Here is a 23,019-nt window from a genome sequence, read left to right as displayed (position 1 = left end):
GCAGAAAGAGCTAGCCTGGAAAGCTGTTGCTCAGCCTCATCTGCCCATGGCACTGCTCGCACAGAGGCACAGAGATTGGGGCTGCTTGCTTGTCTTGTCCCCTCAAACTTCAAATGTAGCTTAGGTGGTCTGTGCTGGGCGCCTTTGGCAGCCCTGCTCCGAAAATGCGAACGTCTGCAGATAGCTCGCAGGCAGAAAGAGCTAGCCTGGAAAGCTGTTGCTCAGACTCATCTGCCCATGGCACTGCTCGCACAGAGGCACAGAGACTGGGGCTGCTTGCTTGTCTTGCCCCCTCAGACTGCAAACGTATGTTTTGGCTGTTTGTGCCGGGCGCCTTTGGCAGCCCTGTTCCAAAAATGCGAACGTCTGCAGATAGCTCGCAGGCAGAAAGAGCTAGCCTGGAAAGCTGTTGCTCAGCCTCATCTGCCCATGGCACTGCTCGCACAGAGGCACAGAGACTGGGGCTGCTTGCTTGTCTTGTCCCCTCAAACTTCAAACGTAGCTTAGGTGGTCCGTGCCGGGCGCCTCCGGCAGTCCTGCTCCGAAAATGCGAACGTCTGCAGATAGCTCGCAGGCAGAAAGAGCTAGCCTGGAAAGCTGTTGCTCAGCCTCATCTGCCCATGGCACTGCTCGCACAGAGACACAGAGACTGGGGCTGCTTGCTTGTCTTGCCCCCTCAGACTGCAAACGTATGTTTTGGCTGTTTGTGCCGGGCGCCTTTGGCAGCCCTGCTCCGAAAATGCGAACGTCTGCAGATAGCTCGCAGGCAGAAAGAGCTAGCCTGGAAAGTTGTTGCTCAGCCTCATCTGCCAATGGCACTGCTCGCACAGAGGCACAGAGACTGGGGCTGCTTGCTTGTCTTGTCCCCTCAAACTTCAAACGTAGCTTAGGTGGTCCGTGCCGGGCGCCTCTGGCAGCCCTGCTCCGAAAATGCGAACGTCTGCAGATAGCTCGCAGGCAGAAAGAGCTAGCCTGGAAAGCTGTTGCTCAGCCTCATCTGCCCATGGCACTGCTTGCACAGAGGCACACAGACTGGGGCTGCTTGCTTGTCTTGTCCCCTCAAACTTCAAACGTAGCTTAGGTGGTCCGTGCCGGGCGCCTCCGGCAGCCCTGCTCCGAAAATGCGAACGTCTGCAGATTGCTCGCAGGCAGAAAGAGCTAGCCTGGAAAGCTGTTGCTCAGCCTCATCTGCCCATGGCACTGCTCGCACAGAGGCACAGAGACTGGGGCTGCTTGCTTGTCTTGTTCCCTCAAACTTCAAACGTAGCTTAGGTGGTCTGTGCCTGACGCCTCCGGCAGCCCTGCTCTGAAAATGTGAACGTCTGCAGATAGCTCGCAGGCAGAAAGAGCTAGCCTGGAAAGCTGTTGCTCAGCCTCATCTGCCCATGGCACTGCTCGCACAGAGGCACAGAGACTGGGGCTGCTTGCTTGTCTTGTCCCCTCAAACTTCAAACGTAGATTAGGTGGTCCGTGCCGGGCGCCTCCGGCAGCCCTGCTCCGAAAATGCGAACGTCTGCAGATAGCTCGCAGGCAGAAAGAGCTAGCCTGGAAAGCTGTTGCTCAGCCTCATCTGCCCATGGCACTGCTCGCACAGAGGCACAGAGACTGGGGCTGCTTGCTTGTCTTGTCCACTCAAACTTCAAATGTAGCTTATGTGGCCCGTGCCGGGCTCATACGGCAGCCCTGCTCTGAAAATGCGAACGTCTGCAGATAGCTCGCAGGCAGAAAGAGCTAGCCTGGAAAGCTGTTGCTCAGCCTCATCTGCCCATGGCACTGCTCGCACAGAGGCACAGAGACTGGGGCTGCTTGCTTGTCTTGTCCCCTCAAACTTCAAATGTATCTTAGGTGGTCTGTGCCGGGCGCCTCCGGCAGCCCTGTTCCAAAAATGCGAACGTCTGCAGATAGCTCGCAGGCAGAAAGAGCTAGCCTGGAAAGCTCTTGCTCAGCCTCATCTGCCCATGGCACTGCTCGCACAGAGGCACAGTGACTGGGGCTGCTTGCTTGTCTTGTCCCCTCAAACTTCAAACGTAGATTAGGTGTTCTCTGCTGGGCGCCTCCGGCAGCCCTGCTCCGAAAATGCGAACGTCTGCAGATAGCTCGCAGGCAGAAAGAGCTAGCCTGGAAAGCTGTTGCTCAGCCTCATCTGCCCATGGCACTGCTCGCACAGAGGCACAGAGACTGGGGCTGCTTGCTTGTCTTGTCCCCTCAAACTTCAAATGTAGCTTAGGTGGTCTGTGCCGGGCGCCTCCGGCAGCCCTGCTCTGAAAAAGTGAACGTCTGCAGATAGCTCGCAGGCAGAAAGAGCTAGCCTGGAAAGCTGTTGCTCAGCCTCATCTGCCCATGGCACTGCTCGCACAGAGGCACAGAGACTGGGGCTGCTTGCTTGTCTTGCCCCCTCAGACTTCAAACGTATCTTTTGGCTGTTTGTGCCGGGCGCCTTTGGCAGCCCTGCTCCGAAAATGCGAACGTCTGCAGATAGCTCGCAGGCAGAAAGAGCTAGCCTGGAAAGCTGTTGCTCAGCCTCATCTGCCCATGGCACTGCTCGCACAGAGGCACAGAGACTGGTGCTGCTTGCTTGTCTTTTCCCCTCAAACTTCAAATGTAGCTTAGGTGGTCTGTGCCTGACGCCTCCGGCAGCCCTGCTCTGAAAATGTGAACGTCTGCAGATAGCTCGCAGGCAGAAAGAGCTAGCCTGGAAAGCTGTTGCTGAGCCCCATCTGCCCATGGCACTGCTCGCACAGAGGCACAGAGACTGGGGCTGCTTGCTTGTCTTGTCCCCTCAAACTTCAAACGTAGCTTAGGTGGTCTGTGCTGGGCTCCTTTGGCAGCCCTGCTCCGAAAATGCGAACGTCTGCAGATAGCTCGCAGGCAGAAAGAGCTAGCCTGGAAAGCTGTTGCTCAGCCTCATCTGCCCATGGCACTGCTCGCACAGAGGCACAGAGACTGGGGCTGCTTGCTTGTCTTGTCCCCTCAAACTTCAAACGTAGATTAGGTGGTCCGTGCCGGGTGCTTCTGGCAGCGCTGCTCCGAAAATGCGAACGTCTGCAGATAGCTCGCAGGCAGAAAGAGCTAGCCTGGAAAGCTGTTGCTCAGCCTCATCTGCCCATGGCACTGCTCGCACAGAGGCACAGAGACTGGGGCTGCTTGCTTGTCTTGTCCCCTCAAACTTCAAATGTAGCTTAGGTGGTCTGTGCTGGGCGCCTTTGGCAGCCCTGCTCCGAAAATGCGAACGTCTGCAGATAGCTCGCAGGCAGAAAGAGCTAGCCTGGAAAGCTGTTGCTCAGACTCATCTGCCCATGGCACTGCTCGCACAGAGGCACAGAGACTGGGGCTGCTTGCTTGTCTTGCCCCCTCAGACTGCAAACGTATGTTTTGGCTGTTTGTGCCGGGCGCCTTTGGCAGCCCTGCTCCGAAAATGCGAACGTCTGCAGATAGCTCGCAGGCAGAAAGAGCTAGCCTGGAAAGCTGTTGCTCAGCCTCATCTGCCCATGGCACTGCTCGCACAGAGGCACAGAGACTGGGGCTGCTTGCTTGTCTTGTCCCCTCAAACTTCAAACGTAGCTTAGGTGGTCCGTGCCGGGCGCCTCCGGCAGTCCTGCTCCGAAAATGCGAACGTCTGCAGATAGCTCGCAGGCAGAAAGAGCTAGCCTGGAAAGCTGTTGCTCAGCCTCATCTGCCCATGGCACTGCTCGCACAGAGACACAGAGACTGGGGCTGCTTGCTTGTCTTGCCCCCTCAGACTGCAAACGTATGTTTTGGCTGTTTGTGCCGGGCGCCTTTGGCAGCCCTGCTCCGAAAATGCGAACGTCTGCAGATAGCTCGCAGGCAGAAAGAGCTAGCCTGGAAAGCTGTTGCTCAGCCTCATCTGCCCATGGCACTGCTCGCACAGAGGCACAGAGACTGGGGCTGCTTGCTTGTCTTGTCCCCTCAAACTTCAAACGTAGCTTAGGTGGTCCGTGCCGGGCGCCTCCGGCAGTCCTGCTCCGAAAATGCGAACGTCTGCAGATAGCTCGCAGGCAGAAAGAGCTAGCCTGGAAAGCTGTTGCTCAGCCTCATCTGCCCATGGCACTGCTTGCACAGAGGCACACAGACTGGGGCTGCTTGCTTGTCTTGTCCCCTCAAACTTCAAACGTAGCTTAGGTGGTTCGTGCCGGGCGCCTCCGGCAGCCCTGCTCCGAAAATGCGAACGTCTGCAGATTGCTCGCAGGCAGAAAGAGCTAGCCTGGAAAGCTGTTGCTCAGCCTCATCTGCCCATGGCACTGCTCGCACAGAGGCACAGAGACTGGGGCTGCTTGCTTGTCTTGTTCCCTCAAACTTCAAACGTAGCTTAGGTGGTCTGTGCCTGACGCCTCCGGCAGCCCTGCTCTGAAAATGTGAACGTCTGCAGATAGCTCGCAGGCAGAAAGAGCTAGCCTGGAAAGCTGTTGCTCAGCCTCATCTGCCCATGGCACTGCTCGCACAGAGGCACAGAGACTGGGGCTGCTTGCTTGTCTTGTCCCCTCAAACTTCAAACGTAGATTAGGTGGTCCGTGCGGGGCGCCTCCGGCAGCCCTGCTCCGAAAATGCGAACGTCTGCAGATAGCTCGCAGGCAGAAAGAGCTAGCCTGGAAAGCTGTTGCTCAGCCTCATCTGCCCATGGCACTGCTCGCACAGAGGCACAGAGACTGGGGCTGCTTGCTTGTCTTGTCCACTCAAACTTCAAATGTAGCTTATGTGGCCCGTGCCGGGCTCATACGGCAGCCCTGCTCTGAAAATGCGAACGTCTGCAGATAGCTCGCAGGCAGAAAGAGCTAGCCTGGAAAGCTGTTGCTCAGCCTCATCTGCCCATGGCACTGCTCGCACAGAGGCACAGAGACTGGGGCTGCTTGCTTGTCTTGTCCCCTCAAACTTCAAATGTATCTTAGGTGGTCTGTGCCGGGCGCCTCCGGCAGCCCTGTTCCAAAAATGCGAACGTCTGCAGATAGCTCGCAGGCAGAAAGAGCTAGCCTGGAAAGCTCTTGCTCAGCCTCATCTGCCCATGGCACTGCTCGCACAGAGGCACAGTGACTGGGGCTGCTTGCTTGTCTTGTCCCCTCAAACTTCAAACGTAGATTACGTGTTCTCTGCTGGGCGCCTCCGGCAGCCCTGCTCCGAAAATGCGAACGTCTGCAGATAGCTCGCAGGCAGAAAGAGCTAGCCTGGAAAGCTGTTGCTCAGCCTCATCTGCCCATGGCACTGCTCGCACAGAGGCACAGAGACTGGGGCTGCTTGCTTGTCTTGTCCCCTCAAACTTCAAATGTAGCTTAGGTGGTCTGTGCCGGGCGCCTCCGGCAGCCCTGCTCTGAAAAAGTGAACGTCTGCAGATAGCTCGCAGGCAGAAAGAGCTAGCCTGGAAAGCTGTTGCTCAGCCTCATCTGCCCATGGCACTGCTCGCACAGAGGCACAGAGACTGGGGCTGCTTGCTTGTCTTGCCCCCTCAGACTTCAAACGTATCTTTTGGCTGTTTGTGCCGGGCGCCTTTGGCAGCCCTGCTCCGAAAATGCGAACGTCTGCAGATAGCTCGCAGGCAGAAAGAGCTAGCCTGGAAAGCTGTTGCTCAGCCTCATCTGCCCATGGCACTGCTCGCACAGAGGCACAGAGACTGGTGCTGCTTGCTTGTCTTTTCCCCTCAAACTTCAAATGTAGCTTAGGTGGTCTGTGCCTGACGCCTCCGGCAGCCCTGCTCTGAAAATGTGAACGTCTGCAGATAGCTCGCAGGCAGAAAGAGCTAGCCTGGAAAGCTGTTGCTCAGCCTCATCTGCCCATGGCACTGCTCGCACAGAGGCACAGAGACTGGGGCTGCTTGCTTGTCTTGTCCCCTCAAACTTCAAATGTAGCTTAGGTGGCCCGTGCCGGGCTCATCCGGCAGCCCTGCTCAGAAAATGCGAACGTCTGCAGATAGCTCGCAGGCAGAAAGAGCTAGCCTGGAAAGCTGTTGCTGAGCCCCATCTGCCCATGGCACTGCTCGCACAGAGGCACAGAGACTGGGGCTGCTTGCTTGTCTTGTCCCCTCAAACTTCAAACGTAGCTTAGGTGGTCTGTGCTGGGCTCCTTTGGCAGCCCTGCTCCGAAAATGCGAACGTCTGCAGATAGCTCGCAGGCAGAAAGAGCTAGCCTGGAAAGCTGTTGCTCAGACTCATCTGCCCATGGCACTGCTCGCACAGAGGCACAGAGACTGGGGCTGCTTGCTTGTCTTGTCCCCTCAAACTTCAAATGTAGCTTAGGTGGTCTGTGCTGGGCGCCTTTGGCAGTCGTGCTCCAAAAATGCCAACATCTGCAGATAGCTCGCAGGCAGAAAGAGCTAGCCTGGAAAGCTGTTGCTCAGCCTCATCTGCCCATGGCACTGCTCGCACAGAGGCACAGAGACTGGGGCTGCTTGCTTGTCTTGTCCCCTCAAACTTCAAATGTATCTTAGGTGGTCTGTGCCGGGCGCCTCCGGCAGCCCTGTTCCAAAAATGCGAACGTCTGCAGATAGCTCGCAGGCAGAAAGAGCTAGCCTGGAAAGCTCTTGCTCAGCCTCATCTGCCCATGGCACTGCTCGCACAGAGGCACAGTGACTGGGGCTGCTTGCTTGTCTTGTCCCCTCAAACTTCAAACGTAGATTAGGTGTTCTCTGCTGGGCGCCTCCGGCAGCCCTGCTCCGAAAATGCGAACGTCTGCAGATAGCTCGCAGGCAGAAAGAGCTAGCCTGGAAAGCTGTTGCTCAGCCTCATCTGCCCATGGCACTGCTCGCACAGAGGCACAGAGACTGGGGCTGCTTGCTTGTCTTGTCCCCTCAAACTTCAAATGTAGCTTAGGTGGTCTGTGCCGGGCGCCTCCGGCAGCCCTGCTCTGAAAAAGTGAACGTCTGCAGATAGCTCGCAGGCAGAAAGAGCTAGCCTGGAAAGCTGTTGCTCAGCCTCATCTGCCCATGGCACTGCTCGCACAGAGGCACAGAGACTGGGGCTGCTTGCTTGTCTTGTCCCCTCAAACTTCAAATGTAGCTTAGGTGGTCTGTGCTGGGCGCCTTTGGCAGCCCTGCTCCGAAAATGCGAACGTCTGCAGATAGCTCGCAGGCAGAAAGAGCTAGCCTGGAAAGCTGTTGCTCAGACTCATCTGCCCATGGCACTGCTCGCACAGAGGCACAGAGACTGGGGCTGCTTGCTTGTCTTGCCCCCTCAGACTGCAAACGTATGTTTTGGCTGTTTGTGCCGGGCGCCTTTGGCAGCCCTGCTCCGAAAATGCGAACGTCTGCAGATAGCTCGCAGGCAGAAAGAGCTAGCCTGGAAAGCTGTTGCTCAGCCTCATCTGCCCATGGCACTGCTCGCACAGAGGCACAGAGACTGGGGCTGCTTGCTTGTCTTGTCCCCTCAAACTTCAAACGTAGCTTAGGTGGTCCGTGCCGGGCGCCTCCGGCAGTCCTGCTCCGAAAATGCGAACGTCTGCAGATAGCTCGCAGGCAGAAAGAGCTAGCCTGGAAAGCTGTTGCTCAGCCTCATCTGCCCATGGCACTGCTCGCACAGAGACACAGAGACTGGGGCTGCTTGCTTGTCTTGCCCCCTCAGACTGCAAACGTATGTTTTGGCTGTTTGTGCCGGGCGCCTTTGGCAGCCCTGCTCCGAAAATGCGAACGTCTGCAGATAGCTCGCAGGCAGAAAGAGCTAGCCTGGAAAGCTGTTGCTCAGCCTCATCTGCCCATGGCACAGCTCGCACAGAGGCACAGAGACTGGGGCTGCTTGCTTGTCTTGTCCCCTCAAACTTCAAATGTAGCTTAGGTGGTCTGTGCTTGGCGCCTTTTGCAGCCCTGTTCCAAAAACGCGAACGTCTGCAGATAGCTCGCAGGCAGAAAGAGCTAGCCTGGAAAGCTTTTGCTCAGACTCATCCGCCCATGGCACTGCTCGCACAGAGGCACAGAGACTGGGGCTGCTTGCTTGTCTTGTCCCCTCAAACTTCAAACGTAGCTTAGGTGGTCCGTGCCGGGTGCTTGTGGCAGCGCTGCTCCGAAAATGCCAAAATCTGCAGATAGCTCGCAGGCAGAAAGAGCTAGCCTGGAAAGCTGTTGCTCAGCCTCATCTGCCCATGGCACTGCTCGCACAGAGGCACAGAGACTGGGGCTGCTTGCTTGTCTTTTCCCCTCAGACTTCAAACGTAGCTTAGGTGGTCTGTACTGGGCGCCTTTGGCAGCCCTGCTCCGAAAATGCAAACGTCTGCAGATAGCTCGCAGGCAGAAAGAGCTACCCTGGAAAGCTCTTGCTCAGCCTCATCTGCCCATGGCACTGCTCGCACAGAGGCACAGAGACTGGGGCTGCTTGCTTGTCTTGTTCCCTCAAACTTAAAACGTAGCTTAGGTGGTCTGTGCTTGGCGCCTCCGGCAGTCCTGCTCCGAAAATGCAAACGTCTGCAGATAGCTCGCAGGCAGAAAGAGCTAGCCTGGAAAGCTGTTACTCATCCTCATCTGCCCATGGCACTGCTCGCACAGAGGCACAGAGACTGGGGCTGCTTGCTTGTTTTGCCCCCTCAAACTTCAAACGTAGATTTGGGTGTCCGTGCCAGTCGCCTCCGTCAGCCTGCTCCGAAAATGCGAACGTCTGCAGATAGCTCGCAGCCAGAAGAGGTAGCCTGGAAAGCTGTTGCTCAGCCTCATCTGCCCATGGCACTGCTCGCACAGAGGCACAGAGACTGGGGCTGCTTACTTGTCTTGTCCCCTCAAACTTCAAAAGTAGCTTAAGTGGTCTGTGCCGGGCGCCTCCGGCAGCCCTGCTCCGAAAATGCGAACGTCTGCAGATAGCTCGCAGGCAGAAAGAGGTAGCCTGGAAAGCTGTTGCTCAGCCTCATCTGCCCATGGCACTGCTCGCACAGAGGCACAGAGACTGGTGCTGCTTGCTTGTCTTTTCCCCTCAAACTTCAAATGTAGCTTAGGTGGTCTGTGCCTGACGCCTCCGGCAGCCCTGCTCTGAAAATGTGAACGTCTGCAGATAGCTCGCAGGCAGAAAGAGCTAGCCTGGAAAGCTGTTGCTCAGCCTCATCTGCCCATGGCACTGCTCGCACAGAGGCACAGAGACTGGGGCTGCTTGCTTGTCTTGTCCCCTCAAACTTCAAATGTAGCTTAGGTGGCCCGTGCCGGGCTCATCCGGCAGCCCTGCTCAGAAAATGCGAACGTCTGCAGATAGCTCGCAGGCAGAAAGAGCTAGCCTGGAAAGCTGTTGCTGAGCCCCATCTGCCCATGGCACTGCTCGCACAGAGGCACAGAGACTGGGGCTGCTTGCTTGTCTTGTCCCCTCAAACTTCAAACGTAGCTTAGGTGGTCTGTGCTGGGCTCCTTTGGCAGCCCTGCTCCGAAAATGCGAACGTCTGCAGATAGCTCGCAGGCAGAAAGAGCTAGCCTGGAAAGCTGTTGCTCAGACTCATCTGCCCATGGCACTGCTCGCACAGAGGCACAGAGACTGGGGCTGCTTGCTTGTCTTGTCCCCTCAAACTTCAAATGTAGCTTAGGTGGTCTGTGCTGGGCGCCTTTGGCAGTCGTGCTCCAAAAATGCCAACATCTGCAGATAGCTCGCAGGCAGAAAGAGCTAGCCTGGAAAGCTGTTGCTCAGCCTCATCTGCCCATGGCACTGCTCGCACAGAGGCACAGAGACTGGGGCTGCTTGCTTGTCTTGTCCCCTCAAACTTCAAATGTATCTTAGGTGGTCTGTGCCGGGCGCCTCCGGCAGCCCTGCTCCGAAAATGCGAACGTCTGCAGATAGCTCGCAGGCAGAAAGAGCTAGCCTGGAAAGCTCTTGCTCAGCCTCATCTGCCCATGGCACTGCTCGCACAGAGGCACAGAGACTGGGGCTGCTTGCTTGTCTTGTCCCCTCAAAAATCAAACGTAGATTAGATGGTCTGTGCCGGGCGCCTCCGGTAGCCCTGCTCCGAAAATGCGAACGTCTGCAGATAGCTCGCAGCCAGAAAGAGCTAGCCTGGAAAGCTGTTGCTCAGCCTCATCTGCCCATGGCACTGCTCGCACAGAGGCACAGAGACTGGGGCTGCTTGCTTGTCTTGTCCTCTCAAACTTCAAATGTAGATTAGGTGGTCTCTGCCGGGCGCCTCCGGCAGCCCTGCTCCGAAAATGCGAACGTCTGCAGATAGCTTGCAGGCAGAAAGAGCTAGCCTGGAAAGCTGTTGCTCAGCCTCATCTGCCCATGGCACTGCTCGCACAGAGGCACAGAGACTGGGGCTGCTTGCTTGTCTTGCCCCTTGAAACTTCAAACGTAGCTTATGTGGTCCGTGCCGGGCGCCTCCGGTAGCCCTGCTCCGAAAATGCGAACGTCTGCAGATAGATTGTAGGCAGAAAGAGCTAGCCTGGAAAGCTGTTGCTCAGCCTCATCTGCCCATGGCACTGCTCGCACAGAGGCACAGAGACTGGGGCTGCTTGCTCGTCTTGCCCCCTCAAGCTTCAAAAGTAGCTTAGGTGGCCCATGCCGGGCGCCTTTGACAGCCCTGCTCCGAAAATCCGAACATCTGCAGATAGCTCGCAGGCAGAAAGAGCTAGCCTGGAAAGCTTTTGCTCAGCCTCATCTGCCCATGGCACTGCTCGCACAGAGGCACAGAGACTGGGGCTGCTTGCTTGTCTTGCCCCCTCAAAATTCAAAAGTATCTTTTGGCTGTTTCTGCCAGGCGCCTTTGACAGCCCTGCTCCGAAAATACGAACGTCTGCAGATAGCTCGCAGCCAGAAAAAGCTAGCCTGGAAAGCTGTTGCTCAGCCTCATCTGCCCATGGCACTGCTCGCACAGAGGCACAGAGACTGGGGCTGCTTGCTTGTCTTGCCCCCTCAAAATTCAAACGTATCTTTTGGCTGTTTGTGCAGTGCGCTTCCGGCAGTCGTGCTCCGAAAATGCGAACGTCTGCAGATATCTGGCAGGCAGAAAGAGCTAGCCTGGAAAGCTGTTGCTCAGCCTCATCTGCCCATGGCACTGCTCGCACAGAGGCACAGAGACTGGGGCTGCTTGCTTGTCTTGTCCCCTCAAACTTCAAACGTAGCTTGGGTGGTCCGTGCCGGGCGCCTCTGGCAGCTCTGCTCCGAAAATGCGAACGTCTGCAGATAGCTCGCAGGCAGAAAGAGCTAGCCTGGAAAGCTGTTGCTCAGCCTCATCTGCCCATGGCACTACTCGCACAGAGGCACAGAGACTGGGGCTGCTTGCTTGTATTGCCCCCTCAAACTTCAAAAGTATCTTTTGGCTGTTTGTGCCGGGCGCCTTTGGCAGCCCTGCTCCGAAAATGCGAACGTCTGCAGATAGCTCGCAGGCAGAAAGAGCTAGCCTGGAAAGCTGTTGCTCAGCCACATCTGCCCATAGCACTGCTCGCACAGAGGCACAGAGACTGGGGCTGCTTGCTTGTCTTGTTCCCTCAAACTTAAAACGTAGCTTAGGTGGTCTCTGCTGGGCGCCTCCGGCAGTCCTGCTCCGAAAAGGCAAACGTCTGCAGATAGCTCGCAGGCAGAAAGAGCTAGCCTGGAAAGCTGTTACTCAGCCTCATCTGCCCATGGCACTGCTCGCACAGAGGCACAGAGACTGGGGCTGCTTGCTTGTCTTGTCCCCTCAAACTTCAAACGTAGCTTAGGTGGTCCGTGCCGGGTGCTTGTGGCAGCGCTGCTCCGAAAATGCCAACATCTGCAGATAGCTCGCAGGCAGAAAGAGCTAGGCTGGAAAGCTGTTGCTCAGCCTCATCTGCCCATGGCACTGCTCGCACAGAGGCACAGAGACTGGGGCTGCTTGCTTGTCTTGTCCCCTCAAACTTCAAACGTAGCTTAGGTGGTCTGTGCTGGGCGCCTTTGGCAGCCCTGCTCCGAAAATGCAAACGTCTGCAGATAGCTCGCAGGCAGAAAGAGCTAGCCTGGAAAGCTCTTGCTCAGCCTCATCTGCCCATGGCACTGCTCGCACAGAGGCACAGAGACTGGGGCTGCTTGCTTGTCTTGTCCCCTCAAACTTCAAACGTAGCTTAGGTGGTCTGTGCTGGGCGCCTTTGGCAGCCCTGTTCCGAAAACGCGAACGTCTGCAGATAGCTCGCAGGCAGAAAGAGCTAGCCTGGAAAGCTGTTGCTCAGCCTCATCTGCCCATGGCACTGCTCGCACAGAGGCACAGAGACTGGGGCTGCTTGCTTGTCTTGTCCACTCAAACTTTAAATGTAGCTTATGTGGCCCGTGCCGGGCTCATACGGCAGCCCTGCTCTGAAAATGCGAACGTCTGCAGATAGCTCGCAGGCAGAAAGAGCTAGCCTGGAAAGCTGTTGCTCAGCCTCATCTGCCCATGGCACTGCTCGCACAGAGGCACAGAGACTGGGGCTGCTTGCTTGTCTTGTCCCCTCAAACTTCAAATGTATCTTAGGTGGTCTGTGCCGGGCGCCTCCGGCAGCCCTGTTCCAAAAATGCGAACGTCTGCAGATAGCTCGCAGGCAGAAAGAGCTAGCCTGGAAAGCTCTTGCTCAGCCTCATCTGCCCATGGCACTGCTCGCACAGAGGCACAGTGACTGGGGCTGCTTGCTTGTCTTGTCCCCTCAAACTTCAAACGTAGATTAGGTGTTCTCTGCTGGGCGCCTCCGGCAGCCCTGCTCCGTAAATGCGAACGTCTGCAGATAGCTCGCAGGCAGAAAGAGCTAGCCTGGAAAGCTGTTGCTCAGCCTCATCTGCCCATGGCACTGCTCGCACAGAGGCACAGAGACTGGGGCTGCTTGCTTGTCTTGTCCCCTCAAACTTCAAATGTAGCTTAGGTGGTCTGTGCCGGGCGCCTCCGGCAGCCCTGCTCTGAAAAAGTGAACGTCTGCAGATAGCTCGCAGGCAGAAAGAGCTAGCCTGGAAAGCTGTTGCTCAGCCTCATCTGCCAATGGCACTGCTCGCACAGAGGCACAGAGACTGGGGCTGCTTGCTTGTCTTGCCCCCTCAGACTTCAAACGTATCTTTTGGCTGTTTGTGCCGGGCGCCTTTGGCAGCCCTGCTCCGAAAATGCGAACGTCTGCAGATAGCTCGCAGGCAGAAAGAGCTAGCCTGGAAAGCTGTTGCTCAGCCTCATCTGCCCATGGCACTGCTCGCACAGAGGCACAGAGACTGGTGCTGCTTGCTTGTCTTTTCCCCTCAAACTTCAAATGTAGCTTAGGTGGTCTGTGCCTGACGCCTCCGGCAGCCCTGCTCTGAAAATGTGAACGTCTGCAGATAGCTCGCAGGCAGAAAGAGCTAGCCTGGAAAGCTGTTGCTCAGCCTCATCTGCCCATGGCACTGCTCGCACAGAGGCACAGAGACTGGGGCTGCTTGCTTGTCTTGTCCCCTCAAACTTCAAATGTAGCTTAGGTGGCCCGTGCCGGGCTCATCCGGCAGCCCTGCTCAGAAAATGCGAACGTCTGCAGATAGCTCGCAGGCAGAAAGAGCTAGCCTGGAAAGCTGTTGCTGAGCCCCATCTGCCCATGGCACTGCTCGCACAGAGGCACAGAGACTGGGGCTGCTTGCTTGTCTTGTCCCCTCAAACTTCAAACGTAGCTTAGGTGGTCTGTGCTGGGCTCCTTTGGCAGCCCTGCTCCGAAAATGCGAACGTCTGCAGATAGCTCGCAGGCAGAAAGAGCTAGCCTGGAAAGCTGTTGCTCAGACTCATCTGCCCATGGCACTGCTCGCACAGAGGCACAGAGACTGGGGCTGCTTGCTTGTCTTGTCCCCTCAAACTTCAAATGTAGCTTAGGTGGTCTGTGCTGGGCGCCTTTGGCAGTCGTGCTCCAAAAATGCCAACATCTGCAGATAGCTCGCAGGCAGAAAGAGCTAGCCTGGAAAGCTGTTGCTCAGCCTCATCTGCCCATGGCACTGCTCGCACAGAGGCACAGAGACTGGGGCTGCTTGCTTGTCTTGTCCCCTCAAACTTCAAATGTATCTTAGGTGGTCTGTGCCGGGCGCCTCCGGCAGCCCTGTTCCAAAAATGCGAACGTCTGCAGATAGCTCGCAGGCAGAAAGAGCTAGCCTGGAAAGCTCTTGCTCAGCCTCATCTGCCCATGGCACTGCTCGCACAGAGGCACAGTGACTGGGGCTGCTTGCTTGTCTTGTCCCCTCAAACTTCAAACGTAGATTAGGTGTTCTCTGCTGGGCGCCTCCGGCAGCCCTGCTCCGAAAATGCGAACGTCTGCAGATAGCTCGCAGGCAGAAAGAGCTAGCCTGGAAAGCTGTTGCTCAGCCTCATCTGCCCATGGCACTGCTCGCACAGAGGCACAGAGACTGGGGCTGCTTGCTTGTCTTGTCCCCTCAAACTTCAAATGTAGCTTAGGTGGTCTGTGCCGGGCGCCTCCGGCAGCCCTGCTCTGAAAAAGTGAACGTCTGCAGATAGCTCGCAGGCAGAAAGAGCTAGCCTGGAAAGCTGTTGCTCAGCCTCATCTGCCCATGGCACTGCTCGCACAGAGGCACAGAGACTGGGGCTGCTTGCTTGTCTTGTCCCCTCAAACTTCAAATGTAGCTTAGGTGGTCTGTGCTGGGCGCCTTTGGCAGCCCTGCTCCGAAAATGCGAACGTCTGCAGATAGCTCGCAGGCAGAAAGAGCTAGCCTGGAAAGCTGTTGCTCAGACTCATCTGCCCATGGCACTGCTCGCACAGAGGCACAGAGACTGGGGCTGCTTGCTTGTCTTGCCCCCTCAGACTGCAAACGTATGTTTTGGCTGTTTGTGCCGGGCGCCTTTGGCAGCCCTGCTCCGAAAATGCGAACGTCTGCAGATAGCTCGCAGGCAGAAAGAGCTAGCCTGGAAAGCTGTTGCTCAGCCTCATCTGCCCATGGCACTGCTCGCACAGAGGCACAGAGACTGGGGCTGCTTGCTTGTCTTGTCCCCTCAAACTTCAAACGTAGCTTAGGTGGTCCGTGCCGGGCGCCTCAGGCAGTCCTGCTCCGAAAATGCGAACGTCTGCAGATAGCTCGCAGGCAGAAAGAGCTAGCCTGGAAAGCTGTTGCTCAGCCTCATCTGCCCATGGCACTGCTCGCACAGAGACACAGAGACTGGGGCTGCTTGCTTGTCTTGCCCCCTCAGACTGCAAACGTATGTTTTGGCTGTTTGTGCCGGGCGCCTTTGGCAGCCCTGCTCCGAAAATGCGAACGTCTGCAGATAGCTCGCAGGCAGAAAGAGCTAGCCTGGAAAGCTGTTGCTCAGCCTCATCTGCCCATGGCACTGCTCGCACAGAGGCACAGAGACTGGGGCTGCTTGCTTGTCTTGTCCCCTCAAACTTCAAATGTAGCTTAGGTGGTCTGTGCTTGGCGCCTTTTGCAGCCCTGTTCCAAAAACGCGAACGTCTGCAGATAGCTCGCAGGCAGAAAGAGCTAGCCTGGAAAGCTTTTGCTCAGACTCATCCGCCCATGGCACTGCTCGCACAGAGGCACAGAGACTGGGGCTGCTTGCTTGTCTTGTCCCCTCAAACTTCAAACGTAGCTTAGGTGGTCCGTGCCGGGTGCTTGTGGCAGCGCTGCTCCGAAAATGCCAAAATCTGCAGATAGCTCGCAGGCAGAAAGAGCTAGCCTGGAAAGCTGTTGCTCAGCCTCATCTGCCCATGGCACTGCTCGCACAGAGGCACAGAGACTGGGGCTGCTTGCTTGTCTTTTCCCCTCGAACTTCAAACGTAGCTTAGGTGGTCTGTACTGGGCGCCTTTGGCAGCCCTGCTCCGAAAATGCAAACGTCTGCAGATAGCTCGCAGGCAGAAAGAGCTACCCTGGAAAGCTCTTGCTCAGCCTCATCTGCCCATGGCACTGCTCGCACAGAGGCACAGAGACTGGGGCTGCTTGCTTGTCTTGTTCCCTCAAACTTAAAACGTAGCTTAGGTGGTCTGTGCTTGGCGCCTCCGGCAGTCCTGCTCCGAAAATGCAAACGTCTGCAGATAGCTCGCAGGCAGAAAGAGCTAGCCTGGAAAGCTGTTACTCATCCTCATCTGCCCATGGCACTGCTCGCACAGAGGCACAGAGACTGGGGCTGCTTGCTTGTTTTGCCCCCTCAAACTTCAAACGTAGATTTGGGTGTCCGTGCCAGTCGCCTCCGTCAGCCTGCTCCGAAAATGCGAACGTCTGCAGATAGCTCGCAGGCAGAAAGAGCTAGGCTGGAAAGCTGTTGCTCAGCCTCATCTGCCCATGGCACTGCTCGCACAGAGGCACAGAGACTGGGGCTGCTTGCTTGTCTTGTCCCCTCAAACTTCAAACGTAGCTTAGGTGGTCTGTGCTGGGCGCCTTTGGCAGCCCTGCTCCGAAAATGCAAACGTCTGCAGATAGCTCGCAGGCAGAAAGAGCTAGCCTGGAAAGCTCTTGCTCAGCCTCATCTGCCCATGGCACTGCTCGCACAGAGGCACAGAGACTGGGGCTGCTTGCTTGTCTTGTCCCCTCAAACTTCAAACGTAGCTTAGGTGGTCTGTGCTGGGCGCCTTTGGCAGCCCTGTTCCGAAAACGCGAACGTCTGCAGATAGCTCGCAGGCAGAAAGAGCTAGCCTGGAAAGCTGTTGCTCAGCCTCATCTGCCCATGGCACTGCTCGCACAGAGGCACAGAGACTGGGGCTGCTTGGTTCTCTTGCCCCCTCAAACTTCAAACGTATCTTAGGTGGTCCGTGCCGGGCGCCTCCGGCAGCCCTACACCGGAAATGCGAACGTCTGCAGATAGCTCGCAGGCAGAAAGAGCTAGCCTGGAAAGCTGTTGCTCAGCCTCATCTGCCCATGGCACTGCTCGCACAGAGGCACAGAGACTGGGGCTGCTTGCTTGTCTTGTCCCCTCAAAAATCAAACGTAGATTAGATGGTCTGTGCCGGGCGCCTCCGGTAGCCCTGCTCCGAAAATGCGAACGTCTGCAGATAGCTCGCAGCCAGAAAGAGCTAGCCTGGAAAGCTGTTGCTCAGCCTCATCTGCCCATGGCACTGCTCGCACAGAGGCACAGAGACTGGGGCTGCTTGCTTGTCTTGTCCTCTCAAACTTCAAATGTAGATTAGGTGGTCTCTGCCGGGCGCCTCCGGCAGCCCTGCTCCGAAAATGCGAACGTCTGCAGATAGCTTGCAGGCAGAAAGAGCTAGCCTGGAAAGCTGTTGCTCAGCCTCATCTGCCCATGGCACTGCTCGCACAGAGGCACAGAGACTGGGGCTGCTTGCTTGTCTTGCCCCTTGAAACTTCAAACGTAGCTTATGTGGTCCGTGCCGGGCGCCTCCGGTAGCCCTGCTCCGAAAATGCGAACGTCTGCAGATAGATTGTAGGCAGAAAGAGCTAGCCTGGAAAGCTGTTGCTCAGCCTCATCTGCCCATGGCACTGCTCGCACAGAGGCACAGAGACTGGGGCTGCTTGCTCGTCTTGCCCCCTCAAGCTTCAAAAGTAGCTTAGGTGGCCCATGCCGGGCTCCTTTGACAGCCCTGCTCCGAAAATCCGAACATCTGCAGATAGCTCGCAGGCAGAAAGAGCTAGCCTGGAAAGCTTTTGCTCAGCCTCATCTGCCCATGGCACTGCTCGCACAGAGGCACAGAGACTGGGGCTGCTTGCTTGTCTTGCCCCCTCAAAATTCAAAAGTATCTTTTGGCTGTTTCTGCCAGGCGCCTTTGACAGCCCTGCTCCGAAAATACGAACGTCTGCAGATAGCTCGCAGCCAGAAAAAGCTAGCCTGGAAAGCTGTTGCTCAGCCTCATCTGCCCATGGCACTGCTCGCACAGAGGCACAGAGACTGGGGCTGCTTGCTTGTCTTGCCCCCTCAAAATTCAAACGTATCTTTTGGCTGTTTGTGCAGTGCGCTTCCGGCAGTCGTGCTCCGAAAATGCGAACGTCTGCAGATATCTGGCAGGCAGAAAGAGCTAGCCTGGAAAGCTGTTGCTCAGCCTCATCTGCCCATGGCACTGCTCGCACAGAGGCACAGAGACTGGGGCTGCTTGCTTGTCTTGTCCCCTCAAACTTCAAACGTAGCTTGGGTGGTCCGTGCCGGGCGCCTCTGGCAGCTCTGCTCCGAAAATGCGAACGTCTGCAGATAGCTCGCAGGCAGAAAGAGCTAGCCTGGAAAGCTGTTGCTCAGCCTCATCTGCCCATGGCACTACTCGCACAGAGGCACAGAGACTGGGGCTGCTTGCTTGTATTGCCCCCTCAAACTTCAAAAGTATCTTTTGGCTGTTTGTGCCGGGCGCCTTTGGCAGCCCTGCTCCGAAAATGCGAACGTCTGCAGATAGCTCGCAGGCAGAAAGAGCTAGCCTGGAAAGCTGTTGCTCAGCCACATCTGCCCATAGCACTGCTCGCACAGAGGCACAGAGACTGGGGCTGCTTGCTTGTCTTGTTCCCTCAAACTTAAAACGTAGCTTAGGTGGTCTCTGCTGGGCGCCTCCGGCAGTCCTGCTCCGAAAAGGCAAACGTCTGCAGATAGCTCGCAGGCAGAAAGAGCTAGCCTGGAAAGCTGTTACTCAGCCTCATCTGCCCATGGCACTGCTCGCACAGAGGCACAGAGACTGGGGCTGCTTGCTTGTCTTGTCCCCTCAAACTTCAAACGTAGCTTAGGTGGTCCGTGCCGGGTGCTTGTGGCAGCGCTGCTCCGAAAATGCCAACATCTGCAGATAGCTCGCAGGCAGAAAGAGCTAGGCTGGAAAGCTGTTGCTCAGCCTCATCTGCCCATGGCACTGCTCGCACAGAGGCACAGAGACTGGGGCTGCTTGCTTGTCTTGTCCCCTCAAACTTCAAACGTAGCTTAGGTGGTCTGTGCTGGGCGCCTTTGGCAGCCCTGCTCCGAAAATGCAAACGTCTGCAGATAGCTCGCAGGCAGAAAGAGCTAGCCTGGAAAGCTCTTGCTCAGCCTCATCTGCCCATGGCACTGCTCGCACAGAGGCACAGAGACTGGGGCTGCTTGCTTGTCTTGTCCCCTCAAACTTCAAACGTAGCTTAGGTGGTCTGTGCTGGGCGCCTTTGGCAGCCCTGTTCCGAAAACGCGAACGTCTGCAGATAGCTCGCAGGCAGAAAGAGCTAGCCTGGAAAGCTGTTGCTCAGCCTCATCTGCCCATGGCACTGCTCGCACAGAGGCACAGAGACTGGGGCTGCTTGGTTCTCTTGCCCCCTCAAACTTCAAACGTATCTTAGGTGGTCCGTGCCGGGCGCCTCCGGCAGCCCTACACCGGAAATGCGAACGTCTGCAGATAGCTCGCAGGCAGAAAGAGCTAGCCTGGAAAGCTGTTGCTCAGCCTCATCTGCACATGGCACTGCTCGCACAAAGGCACAGAGACTGGGGCTGCTTACTTGTCTTGTCCCCTCAAAATTCAAACGTAGCTTAGGTGGTCTGTGCCGGGCGCCTCCGGCAGCCCTGCTCTGAAATGTGAACGTCTGCAGATAGATTGCAGGCAGAAAGGGCTAGCCTGGAAACCTGTTGCTCAGCCTCATCTGCCCATGGCACTGCTCGCACAGAGGCACAGAGACTGGGGCTGCTTGCTTGTCTTGTCCCCTCAAACTTCAAATGTAGCTTAGGTGGTCTGTGCTGGGCGCCTTTGCCAGTCGTGCTCCGAAAATGCGAACGTCTGCAGATAGCTCGCAGGCAGAAAGAGCTAGCCTGGAAAGCTGTTGCTCAGACTCATCTGCCCATGGCACTGCTCGCACAGAGGCACAGAGACTGGGGCTGCTTGCTTGTCTTGCCCCCTCAGACTGCAAACGTATGTTTTGGCTGTTTGTGCCGGGCGTCTTTGGCAGCCCTGCTCTGAAAATGTGAACGTCTGCAGATAGCTCGCAGGCAGAAAGAGCTAGCCTGGAAAGCTGTTGCTCAGCCTCATCTGCAAATGGCACTGCTCGCACAAAGGCACAGAGTCTGGGGCTGCTTACTTGTCTTGTCCCCTCAAACTTCAAATGTAGCTTAGGTGGTCTGTGCCGGGCGCGTCCGGCAGCCCTGCTCTGAAAATGTGAACGTCTGCAGATAGCTTGCAGGCAGAAAGGGCTAGCCTGGAAACCTGTTGCTCAGCCTCATCTGCCCATGGCACTGCTCGCACAGAGGCACAGAGACTGGGGCTGCTTGCTTGTCTTGTCCCCTCAAACTTCAAACGTAGCATAGGTGGTCCGTGCCGGGTGCTTCTGGCAGCGCTGCTCCGAAAATGCGAACATCTGCAGATAGCTCGCAGGCAGAAAGAGCTAGCCTGGAAAGCTGTTGCTCAGCCTCATCTGCCCATGGCACTGCTCGCACAGAGGCACAGAGACTGGGGCTGCTTGCTTGTCTTGTCCCCTCAAACTTCAAATGTAGCTTAGGTGGTCTGTGCTGGGCGCCTTTGCCAGTCGTGCTCCGAAAATGCGAACGTCTGCAGATAGCTCGCAGGCAGAAAGAGCTAGCCTGGAAAGCTGTTGCTCAGCCTCATCTGCCCATGGCACTGCTCGCACAGAGGCACAGAGACTGGGGCTGCTTGCTTGTCTTGTCCCCTCAAACTTCAAATGTAGCTTAGGTGGTCCGTGCCGGGTGCTTGTGGCAGCACTGCTCCGAAAACGCGAACGTCTGCAGATAGCTCGCAGGCAGAAAGAGCTAGCCTGGAAAGCTTTTGCTCAGACTCATCCGCCCATAGCACTGCTCGCACAGAGGCACAGAGACTGGGGCTGCTTGCTTGTCTTGTCCCCTCAAACTTCAAACGTAGCTTAGGTGGTCCGTGCCGGGCGCCTCCGGCAACCCTGCTCCGAAAATGCGAACGTCTGCAGATAGCTCGCAGGCAGAAAGAGCTAGCCTGGAAAGCTGTTGCTCAGCCTCATCTGCCCATGGCACTGCTCGCACAGAGGCACAGAGACTGGGGCTGCTTGCTTCTCTTGCCCCCTCAAACTTCAAACGTATCTTAGGTGGTCCGTGCCTGGCGCCTCCGGCAGCCCTACAACGGAAATGCGAACGTCTGCAGATAGCTCGCAGGCAGAAAGAGCTAGCCTGGAAAGCTGTTGCTCAGCCTCATCTGCCCATGGCACTGCTCGCACAAAGGCACAGAGACTGGGGCTGCTTACTTGTCTTGTCCCCTCAAACTTCAAACGTAGCTTATGTGGTCTGTGCCGGGCGCCTCCGGCAGCCCTGCTCTGAAAATGTGAACGTCTGCAGATAGCTTGCAGGCAGAAAGGGCTAGCCTGGAAACCTGTTGCTCAGCCTCATCTGCCCATGGCACTGCTTGCACAGAGGCACAGAGACTGGGGCTGCTTGCTTGTCTTGTCCCCTCAAACTTCAAACGTAGAATAGGTGGTCCGTGCCGGGTGCTTCTGGCAGCGCTACTCCGAAATTCGAACATCTGCAGATAGCTCGCAGGCAGAAAGAGCTAGCCTGGAAAGCTGTTGCTCAGCCTCATCTGCACATGGCACTGCTCGCACAGAGGCACAGAGACTGGGGCTGCTTGCTTGTCTTGCCCCCTCAGACTGCAAACGTATCTTTTGGCTGTTTGTGCCGGGCGCCTTTGGCAGCCCTGCTCCGAAAATGCGAACGTCTGCAGATAGCTCGCAGGCAGAAAGAGCTAGCCTGGAAAGCTGTTGCTCAGCCTCATCTGCCCATGGCACTGCTCGCACAGAGGCACAGAGACTGGGGCTGCTTGCTTGTCTTGTCCCCTCAAACTTCAAACGTAGCTTAGGTGGTCCGTGCCGGGTGCTTGTGGCAGCGCTGCTCCGAAAATGCCAACATCTGCAGATAGCTCGCAGGCAGAAAGAGCTAGGCTGGAAAGCTGTTGCTCAGCCTCATCTGCCCATGGCACTGCTCGCACAGAGGCACAGAGACTGGGGCTGGTTGCTTGTCTTTTCCCCTCGAACTTCAAACGTAGCTTAGGTGGTCTGTGCTGGGCGCCTTTGGCAGCCCTGCTCCGAAAATGCGAACATCTGCAGATAGCTCGCAGGCAGAAAGAGCTAGCCTGGAAAGCTGTTGCTCAGCCTCATCTGCCCATGGCACTGCTCGCACAGAGGCACAGGGACTGGGGCTGCTTGCTTGTCTTGTCCCCTCAAACTTCAAATGTAGCTTAGGTGGTCTGTGCTGGGCGCCTTTGCCAGTCGTGCTCCGAAAATGCGAACGTCTGCAGATAGCTCGCAGGCAGAAAGAGCTAGCCTGGAAAGCTGTTGCTCAGACTCATCTGCCCATGGCACTGCTCGCACAGAGGCACAGAGACTGGGGCTGCTTGCTTCTCTTGCCCCCTCAAACTTCAAACGTATCTTAGGTGGTCCGTGCCGGGCGCCTCCGGCAGCCCTACACCGGAAATGCGAACGTCTGCAGATAGCTCGCAGGCAGAAAGAGCTAGCCTGGAAAGCTGTTGCTCAGCCTCATCTGCCCATGGCACTGCTCGCACAGAGGCACAGAGACTGGGGCTGCTTGCTTGTCTTGTCCCCTCAAACTTCAAATGTAGATTAGGTGGTCCGTGCCGGGCGCCTCCGGCAGCCCTGCTCCGAAAATGCGAACGTCTGCAGATAGCTCGCAGGCAGAAATAGCTAACCTGGAAAGCTGTTGCTCAGCCTCATCTGCCCATGGCACTGCTTGCACAGAGGCACAGAGACTGGGGCTGCTTGCTTGTCTTGTCCCCTCAAACTTCAAACGTAGCTTATGTGGTCTGTGCCGGGCGCCTCCGGCAGCCCTGCTCTGAAAATGTGAACGTCTGCAGATAGCTTGCAGGCAGAAAGGGCTAGCCTGGAAACCTGTTGCTCAGCCTCATCTGCCCATGGCACTGCTTGCACAGAGGCACAGAGACTGGGGCTGCTTGCTTGTCTTGTCCCCTCAAACTTCAAACGTAGCATAGGTGGTCCGTGCCGGGTGCTTCTGGCAGCGCTGCTCCGAAAATGCGAACATCTGCAGATAGCTCGCAGGCAGAAAGAGCTAGCCTGGAAAGCTGTTGCTCAGCCTCATCTGCCCATGGCACTGCTCGCACAGAGGCACAGAGACTGGGGCTGCTTGCTTGTCTTGCCCCCTCAGACTGCAAACGTATGTTTTGGCTGTTTGTGCCGGGCGCCTTTGGCAGCCCTGCTCCGTAAATTCGAACGTCTGCAGATAGCTCGCAGGCAGAAAGAGCTAACCTGGAAAGCTGTTGCTCAGCCTCATCTGCCCATGGCACTGCTCGCACAGAGGCACAGAGACTGGGGCTG

This window comes from Opisthocomus hoazin, chromosome 16, assembly GCF_030867145.1.
Source record: "Opisthocomus hoazin isolate bOpiHoa1 chromosome 16, bOpiHoa1.hap1, whole genome shotgun sequence".
NCBI lineage: Eukaryota > Metazoa > Chordata > Aves > Opisthocomiformes > Opisthocomidae > Opisthocomus > Opisthocomus hoazin.
Note: the sequence above shows the minus strand (reverse complement) of the source record.